Source organism: Stegastes partitus, unplaced genomic scaffold (assembly GCF_000690725.1).
Source record: "Stegastes partitus isolate 25-593 unplaced genomic scaffold, Stegastes_partitus-1.0.2 Scaffold1234, whole genome shotgun sequence".
Taxonomy (NCBI): Eukaryota; Metazoa; Chordata; class Actinopteri; family Pomacentridae; genus Stegastes; species Stegastes partitus.
The window spans coordinates 155,332-163,759 of NW_007578965.1; the positions used below are offsets into that span (position 1 = coordinate 155,332).

The 8,428-nt window shown below is 41.3% G+C and overlaps 1 protein-coding gene across 1 annotated transcript in view; it reads left to right on the forward strand.

The window, feature by feature from the left end:
* The first annotated feature begins 5,029 nt into the window (after positions 1–5,029).
* The window catches only part of coa6 (cytochrome c oxidase assembly factor 6), a 28,131-nt gene continuing 24,732 nt past the window's right edge, over positions 5,030–8,428 (forward strand). Inside the window, exons 1-2 of the mRNA XM_008297669.1 lie at positions 5,030–5,040; positions 8,121–8,134. The gene's annotated coding sequence lies outside the window, so the exon portion shown is untranslated. The remainder of the gene's footprint in view (positions 5,041–8,120; positions 8,135–8,428) is intronic.

Consider the following 8,428-nt stretch of genomic DNA (forward strand, 5'->3'; position numbering starts at 1 on the left):
GATGACGAACTCAAGAGCATTGTGCAAGCTGATATGGCAACGACTTGTCAATTGTAAGCTTCACTGTCTGTGTTACTCTAAATGCTACCATGATTTACAAAATAAACATCACGGTGTATTGAAGGAGACTTTAAACTAGCAATTGAGAGCATAAACCCATTAGGAAAATGTTAAATGAGGTAACAAATGAAGTGAGAAGGAGGTTCACTTGCTCATAGACCTCTATGCATTCTTTATGTGGTCAGATGCGTCCCCCCCTGCTGGCTGATGGAAAGAATGCAGGTTTGTCAATTTTGCATTGGCTTCACTTTTTACAGAAGGATATGTCCACCTTTTATATTGTCTATGGACCAGACTGACCTGATTGTATGTAACTTACTATGCTGTTTTACATCTGCCTACTACAATGGTTCATGTATAGTGAGAATGACAAGGAGACAAGGACAACTAAAGTATGATGTGTATCAGTCTACACTATGAAACTGTACCTCAATTCTGCCTGCTTTTTTATGATATTCATTGCATTTGATGATCACAGTCGTGTTAGCATGAACAAGGAAAGGTAATGATGACAAATGAAAGGAGGGAATGAGAGAGAGAAGAATGGAATCGACTGCCGGGTTGTGGCGTCAATAATGGTTTCATTAACATCACACTGTGAGGGATTTTAATCTAATTAGCCCTTTGTAACTCAGTGCAACATGCACACACACATACACGCATACATACATCTATTATTTCAATGCAATTTTGAAACTCTTGTGAGAGTACAGACTTTACATTTAGGTACATAGAATATTTCGTTAGCCGTAAATAGGAAAGTGATTTGATTGCAGTGGATTTTCTACATTACTGTATGAAACTGAATTATGAGACAGAGTAAATGGACTATAAATCAATTTAAACATATTGGAATACATAATAAATCTATGTCAAAAGTCTTTCTTGCCATGTGGTCACTGTAATGTAAAAAATAGCAGCTACACATCCCATCTGGCTGATTCACTGGGTCTGCTGCTTTACAATGTCCTGCTCTTCACATTACTTTAGTCTTCAACCGGCATCTTTTCAGTCCAGTTTTACAAAAGAGGAACCAAAAAGCCAGATGGCCCAGCTTCAGTTGCCCTTTATTCAGGTCAGCCGGCTGATTCATACTGGCATGACTATTTCTTTGAAACATCTAAGTGGAGCTGCATTCACAGGAACGAGCTGGCCAAGTGAAAACCTCAAAGGTGACGGACTACATCTTTTAGCCAACCACTGTGTCTGAACAGGTTGCTACAGATGCTGCAGGCAACTGTTGCTTTAACCTGCTGTATTTAAAATGTTCACACAGCCAGTGGTGTTTAAATTGCCTCAACCACTGATTCAATAAAAGTGACACAAAGGCAGGAAGAGGATTAGAAGAATGTGGCATTAAAGTCTTCAAATTTGTTTTAAATTTTAGATTCATGTTTTTAACATTTATTGTTCATAGTCCCGTCTTGCCAATAAAAGGCACAGCTCTAATTATATTAAGGATGCAACTGTGAGAAATGCAAGTAATGAGGCGCCCTTGTGGCTTGGGAATTAAAGGCACTGACCATGAACGATAACATTCCAAGTTCAAGTGCAGCTGGGGACCATTGTTGCATCTGTCTACCCTTAATTTCTTGTCATTTCCTTCCTCTAAGTGTATTAAAGGCATAAAAAAGCTTTCTGTTAACAGCAATGAACATGGTACTAAAATATGACGGATTCCTGTGCACTGTATTGTGAGTGTAAAAGTCTTTGATTTCTGTAAAGAGCAGAAACTGTAAAGTTAATAAGCATTTGTTAAACATTTAAGACAAAAGAAAACGAGCAGCTGCTGGGTTTTGATGGACATTTTGGGTCATGCAGGTAAGTTTCACTTCTGAAGAGGAGACAGGCCTGTGGAAAGAGCTAAAGAGACACATACAGTAGCTGTCAGTCATTTGAGGCAGTAGAGGGATGAGGTGATGAGACGGTACTGTGCAAGCGAAAAGCCCGGAGCAGAGAGACACTGGTGCTCTGTGCTTTAAAGAGCACAGCAGAAAGAGATGGGACTTCACTGCTGCAGGCTGGCCATGCATGAAGCTCACAGCTGAATCACTGTGTTATTCCACACATGTGCACTCTATCTGCTTTATCAGATTTTCCAGGGTCTGACATTAAAGCTTTAGGTGACTGCAGCAGAAACAAGACATTTCTAAGGATGGTGTTTTATTCATACAAGAAAAGGTCAAAGGATGTGCAGTTTTTCAACAATGCTCTGCCTCATTGTCACGCACATCTGTCTTTGACGCCTGGATCAAGGGCAGCCAAAAAGTGACAGAGTAAAACTGGCTTCCAGGTATGAATCTGGTAAACAAATTTTGTGAACTATGGCCCCATTTTAGCATGACTGATGATGACTCAACCACAAAAGGAATAAAAACAGAATTAAAAAAGCCAAGTAAAATGCCAACCAGAGTGAATCAGGTACATGACACCCTTACTACAAGTTTCTCACATAGTGAAGTGTCAGTCACTGAGGATAATTTACGACAAGAGCAACACTCCAACATTTAATACGCCCAAAGCATGCTGAGGAACAGCAGAACTGACGATCATTAGTTCTCACTTGTCTGTTGGGTGAACGCTAACAGCTGGCACCTGACCTAACAAACGTGTAATTCAAATTATGCAGCAGGTAGTTTGACAACATGCAAACAGTGGCATTCGCTCTGGTAGTGAAAATGTGTTGTTTATATTATTACTTTAAGTTATGTTGTACATACAAGCAGGGATCTTCATTGACACCACTATCAGCACAATGCCACTTTTAAAGGTTTCAGAAATAAAACCAGGCCTCCATATAAGAAAGTGGACAAAGGCAAAGGTCTTGAAATTGCAGCTCTCATCTTCCTGACAGCCCAGTGTGTCTCCTCATATCTTCTTTCATCAATCCATCATGTTGGGCTTATTGTGGGAGTGATTTTGTGATGAAGTGTTGAAATTTAATGTTTCAGTCTATCTACTTGGCTATGACCTGTTGGCTTCCTTCTTTAGTTACCAATCTCTTGTGTTTCCTTGAAGGCCTTTCAGTAACCCCTTGAGAGGGGCCGTGAACTTGTTGCTTTCAATCAAACATAGACGTGTGGGCAGAGAGTTTTAGTACTGCGGTTTGTAAACTAGGCAGCCTGTATTTTAACTGCACTGAATTCAAGTGAAATGTCACTACTTTTTATTATTGTTTTCATACAGCAATAGCCTTGGATGGTGCTTTTTTATTTTTTTTTTGTGATGGAGATGCTGCAGGGTGGATTCACTGAAGGCGGCTCACTGTTATTAGACTTGGGATAAGTGAGCCAGTCCCAGCCGAACGCTAATGAATAGCACCGTGTTGGATTACAAGACTCCTGGGGCTGATTTAGCCCGAATCCTTATTGGTGCAAATGCAACCGAAGGATTGCATTCACACCGATACGAACTGATTTTTAACAGTAGATGTTATTACTGTTGCCCTATTAAATTAAGCCCTGGGTTCCTTTAGCAACAGAAAGCCTGCGTGTTCAAACCACAAGAGAGAAAGTGTCTATAAGGGACTGTGAATGTATCCATACATGAAGAGCCTGACAAATGAGGCCATATGAGTTTATTTTTTAGAAAAATCCCCACAATTTTATCATTTTTTTCAGTTAAAAACAAACTATGTATCAACTTAATTTAGTGCCAGAGCACAGAGTATAAGATTGGGTGATTTCTACACATCTGGCATTTGACAATATCGACAGCGAAACACTGCAGTGGACGGTGATGCTGTAAATGCATTTTATGCGACACTTGATGCTTTCTGTTTTGTTGGTTTCTTATTCCCAATTGAACTCACTTATAAATAATTTGCTTTGGCTATTTTGGATGCATTTTAAGTCTGATTAAAAGAGAGAGACAGAGGCAGAGAGAGAGAGAGAGAGAGGTCCATTTTTTAGGTCACACAGTGATGCCTGAGGTGTGTGGAGTTTGTGCATGTCATGTGAGCTAGTGTTACTAATGTAACCTAATGATGTAATTTTTGCATAGCCCAGCAAAAGCTATGGTTGTTGGAGTGGATACATGGCATACAAAGCATCTGATTTCAACAAGCTTCACCACCCTCATACAACAAGAAGCAGAACTACATTTCTATCCTAATGACTAGTCTTTCAGCTTCACTAGCAGCTCTGTGTAGCCTTGGTTCTACTCTCTTGCAGATGAATACAGGGACATCATGGATGTGTGGTTGTTATTATACTACTTTTCTAGTTTGTTTGAGTTTGCTTGAAAGGCTGCTGTTCCACACATACGCAGTAGGTTGTATCTACGCATTTCATACAAACTCAGTAGTATTGTGTGTATTATTGTCCTTGTAAAGTAGTTTCACAACAGACTATCTCCTCAGATGTGCAAATGCTCACGAACTCAAGGTTAGGAAAAGCACTGTCCCGAGGTTTTACTTCAACTCTGCGGTGCTTTGAGCTACGCTAACATTAGTATGCTATTATGTTCAGAACGGTGACATGGCAACGTTTTACTGTGTTTACAATCTTACGTTGTAATGGCAACAAAGTACAGTTGAGAATGATTGGAATGTCATCAGTTTTACCAGTTTGGACCAATAAAACTTTGACCTGATGATAGCGCGACACGAAAAGTCAGGAGATCATCAAAGTCAGTGGGATGCATCATTTGGAAACCATAAATGTCTATACCAGACATAGTGCAAATCTACCGCGTAGATGCTGAGATATTTCACTGGATAAGTTAAAACGTCCACCGAGATGAGAAGTCTGGGGATGACCAGAGTTTAGCCTTGATCGTCTAGGGGGGAGATAACATCAAGATAATCCATCCAATAGCTGTCGAGACATTTCACTGAAAAAATTCACGTTGGTGGGAGTTGAAAAGTGAGGAGCTTGACAAAGGCATTGGAATTCATCCTCCAAGGACCACAAAAGTCTACAGAATTTACCCTGCAATTTATCCAATAGTTGTTGAACTATTTCACATATGACCAAAGTGGTTAACCAACATCTAAAACAGCAGAATTCAACCATCCTTGGTTTCTTATTTCTGAGCAGCGCCTCTCCTTCAGCATATCAATGCAGCCCACTGTCATCACATAATGAACAGCATTCCTGCACTCCACAACAAATAAAACTAACTACTGTTAAATATTTTCTACTAAGTGAAAGGACGACAACTGCCATAACTGATCACTGGTGAACACACGACATCCGTGTCACAGAAAACGTGACACCTGTTGACCTCAGCCTTACAAGCACATGCACAGACACACTCACAGGCACATACCTATAGGGGCCAGACTATAACTTATATAGCATTCAGCTGTGTGGAGTGTCAGCTGGTTAAATTAGTACGCTCGACTTCTCTCACACTCGCCTTATCTTCCCCTGACAGCCTCCGTTTGATTCGTTGGAAACTAAGCAGAGGACCATTAGCAGGATGGCAGGAAAAAACAAAGAGAGAGAGAATATCTTTGCGTTGAACATTTTAACAGGACCACACACTTCATTACCTACCAGTCGAATTAAATGCTCTATAAATGACTGGGACAATGTGAGTCGTTCAATTGCCCATTTAATGCCCATAAATGCCAGACATTTAATTACCTGTAGAGGAAATGAAGATTTTTCTGTTTTTCAATTAATAACAGTGGAGCAGTTTTAATCTCGTAAGTAATATGTAGAATTAACAGACAACAGAAATTTTGCCTAGTTTTGCTTCATCTAATGTATGAGGGCAGGCATTTTGGGATTCTTTGTGTCCTGCTGCGTCTGAGATGTCTCACATTGATCGTCTTTGTCCGGATGAATGAACGAAACCTCGCAGTGAAGTCCGGCAGCACAGGTTATGAGTTAATGAGATTAGGCTCCACATTAAATGGAGGATATTGTTTCTGGGTGCTAAACAGACCCGGCATTGTTCCACAGGGACTCAATGACATTAAAGTCGCAATATAAAACCTTATCAGAAAAGCCTATCACTGGAATCTCTGTCTCTGTGTGTGTGTGTGTGTAATAGAGCAAGTGGAGGGTCGTGCACTCCAGTTGTTCTAAAGGGGACGAGGGGGTGAGTTTTGTGAGAAAGTGTGTGTGTGCGTTAAAAGGTGACCGTGAGAATTTGGGGCCTTGTGTCGGTGGTGGTAATACAGTCGAACAGCTGGCAGAGGAGGGGGGCTACAAAACCTACGTGCACATGAGACTGACACACACACACACAGTGTCAGGTAACACCCCGCTCTGTCCAGCCAGATGGGGTATCACAAATTCCTTCACTGCCATTTGGCTTCATGAAAGACTAATAAAACCAAGCTTGTTCTGCTCAGTTTTAACCAGATGCATACTCGCTGGTGACAACTGAAAAGTGATCGCCGGTTTTTGCTGGGTCTCCACGGGACAAAAGGCTTAGTGTGTTTCTGAGTAATTGATGGAGTTAAAATGAATAATAACCACTCAGACAGCGTGAGTCAGTGATGTAAGAAGAACCGCTTTGGGCTAAAAAAAATTGTCTCTATTTCAACTGCAGCTGTTTAAAAATCATCATTTTGTCCTTGCTGTGCAGATTCTGTTTAAACCTTCACACCACAATAGAGCCACAGTGGTACAACCCCATCCATGGACACAAACAATGTAGGACAACGTAAAAGATATAATAGGAACACCCTATATAAAAGCTAAGATGCAGGATATATTTTGTTCATCCAGCGGTACATTTAGCTGTTTAAAGTCTAAGGCTGTGCCCGAAATCACCCACTATACCCTACATAGTGCACTACATTGAGTGTTTGCCGTTTTGTAAGGGTTGTCCGAATGTTAAGTTACAAATGCTACACCCTATATAGTGCACTCAAAATATCCCACAATGCACCGTGAAAAGTCACGTACAGCCGATGGTCACCAACCGAGCAATATGGACCGTCATGCATTGCGCAAAAGGAAATGCAAACTAGACAAGCGAGAGTGTCATTAAAATGTAAGTAATTTCCCGTTTATGCTTTGTTCAGTTTTGTTTTGCCCGTTTCTTTTTTTTAATATATTTTTTTGGCCTTTGCCTTTATTTAGAGTAGTAGAGAGAGACAGGAAAGGGGGGAGAAGAATGGGGACCGACCTGCAGCAAAGGGTCGTGAGCGGGATTCGAACTCACGACCGCTGCATCGGGGAACTACAGCCCCTGTTCATGGGCCGCCCGCTCTACCAGGTGAGCTATAGGGGGGCCCGTTTTGCCCGTTTCTTAGCTATGCAATAAACTGTGAATTTGATGTGTTTGTACCACGCTGCTACGGCACAAATCACAGCTAGCTAGCGATGTAATTGATAGCTTTAGCAGTGTCCGAAATGTGACTTTTCCCTACATAGCTCACTAGTGGTCCCTATCTAGTGAGTAGAGAGTGAGTGGATGATTTCAGACACAGCATAAATTCCTACAGCGCTACCAGCCTTATTGCCTACTGTAGGATAAATGGGCAATGTGCAGAGGGTCATACGGATCATATTCCATACCATTTAACCTATTGCCTATTTTTCAGTCAATATAACAAGTTAACATACAATAAGATGATAGTCACTGTTGAAAGGCTGCAACTGTCAATTAATTCTCTGTCAACTTAGTTCAAGTACGTATACAATTTAGCTCATGTGAAAGTGAGCACAATTGCAAATGATTTCATCTGCATGCTGGCAGAGGATCATGAGGTCAAATCACTTCAGGTTTTATACTTTCAGTTAGTTCCAAGAGTGTCTTTTTTTTTTTATCAGGCTTAAGTTTAACGTTTCTAAGCTAGTAAAGCTGGAGTATTCTTCCTCAATGCATTTTTCTGTTATTACATTCCGACCCCCGCAGGCTTGTGTTAAATTCAGGCGTTACGGAGATGAACGAGCTTGTTCCCTCCACATTTTTGCCTGAAGTTGGGATATTTCTGATGAGCTGTGTGTGGTAGAGGCCCTGCAGGGGACTGACCTCAAATCTTTGCTTCCAGCTAAAAATTAAACCAGGCAGGCAGGACATATCTTATCCAGAGGCTATGAATAAATGCAGCACGAGACATATGCTCCAACACGCACACATCCAGGGAATCACAGACGGACGCGTGCAGGTCCACGTCTCGGACAAATGAGGTGAACACGCTACAATCAAAGACGATTAATTACATCATGATACTTGTACAAACAGTGAGGAGTGTGATGTGTGGTGACATTTAGGCCACACGCATACATACAGGAGAGAGAGAGAGAGCGCAGGGGACTGAAGGAAGCAAGCCAGTTGGCACAGGCATGTGTGTGTCTCTGTGTGTTTGTGTGTGTGTGTGTGTGTGTGTGTGTGTGTGTGTGTGTGTGTGTGTGTGTGTGTGTGCTAAATGTTTCAACCCAATTCCTCTTTTCCCATTGGT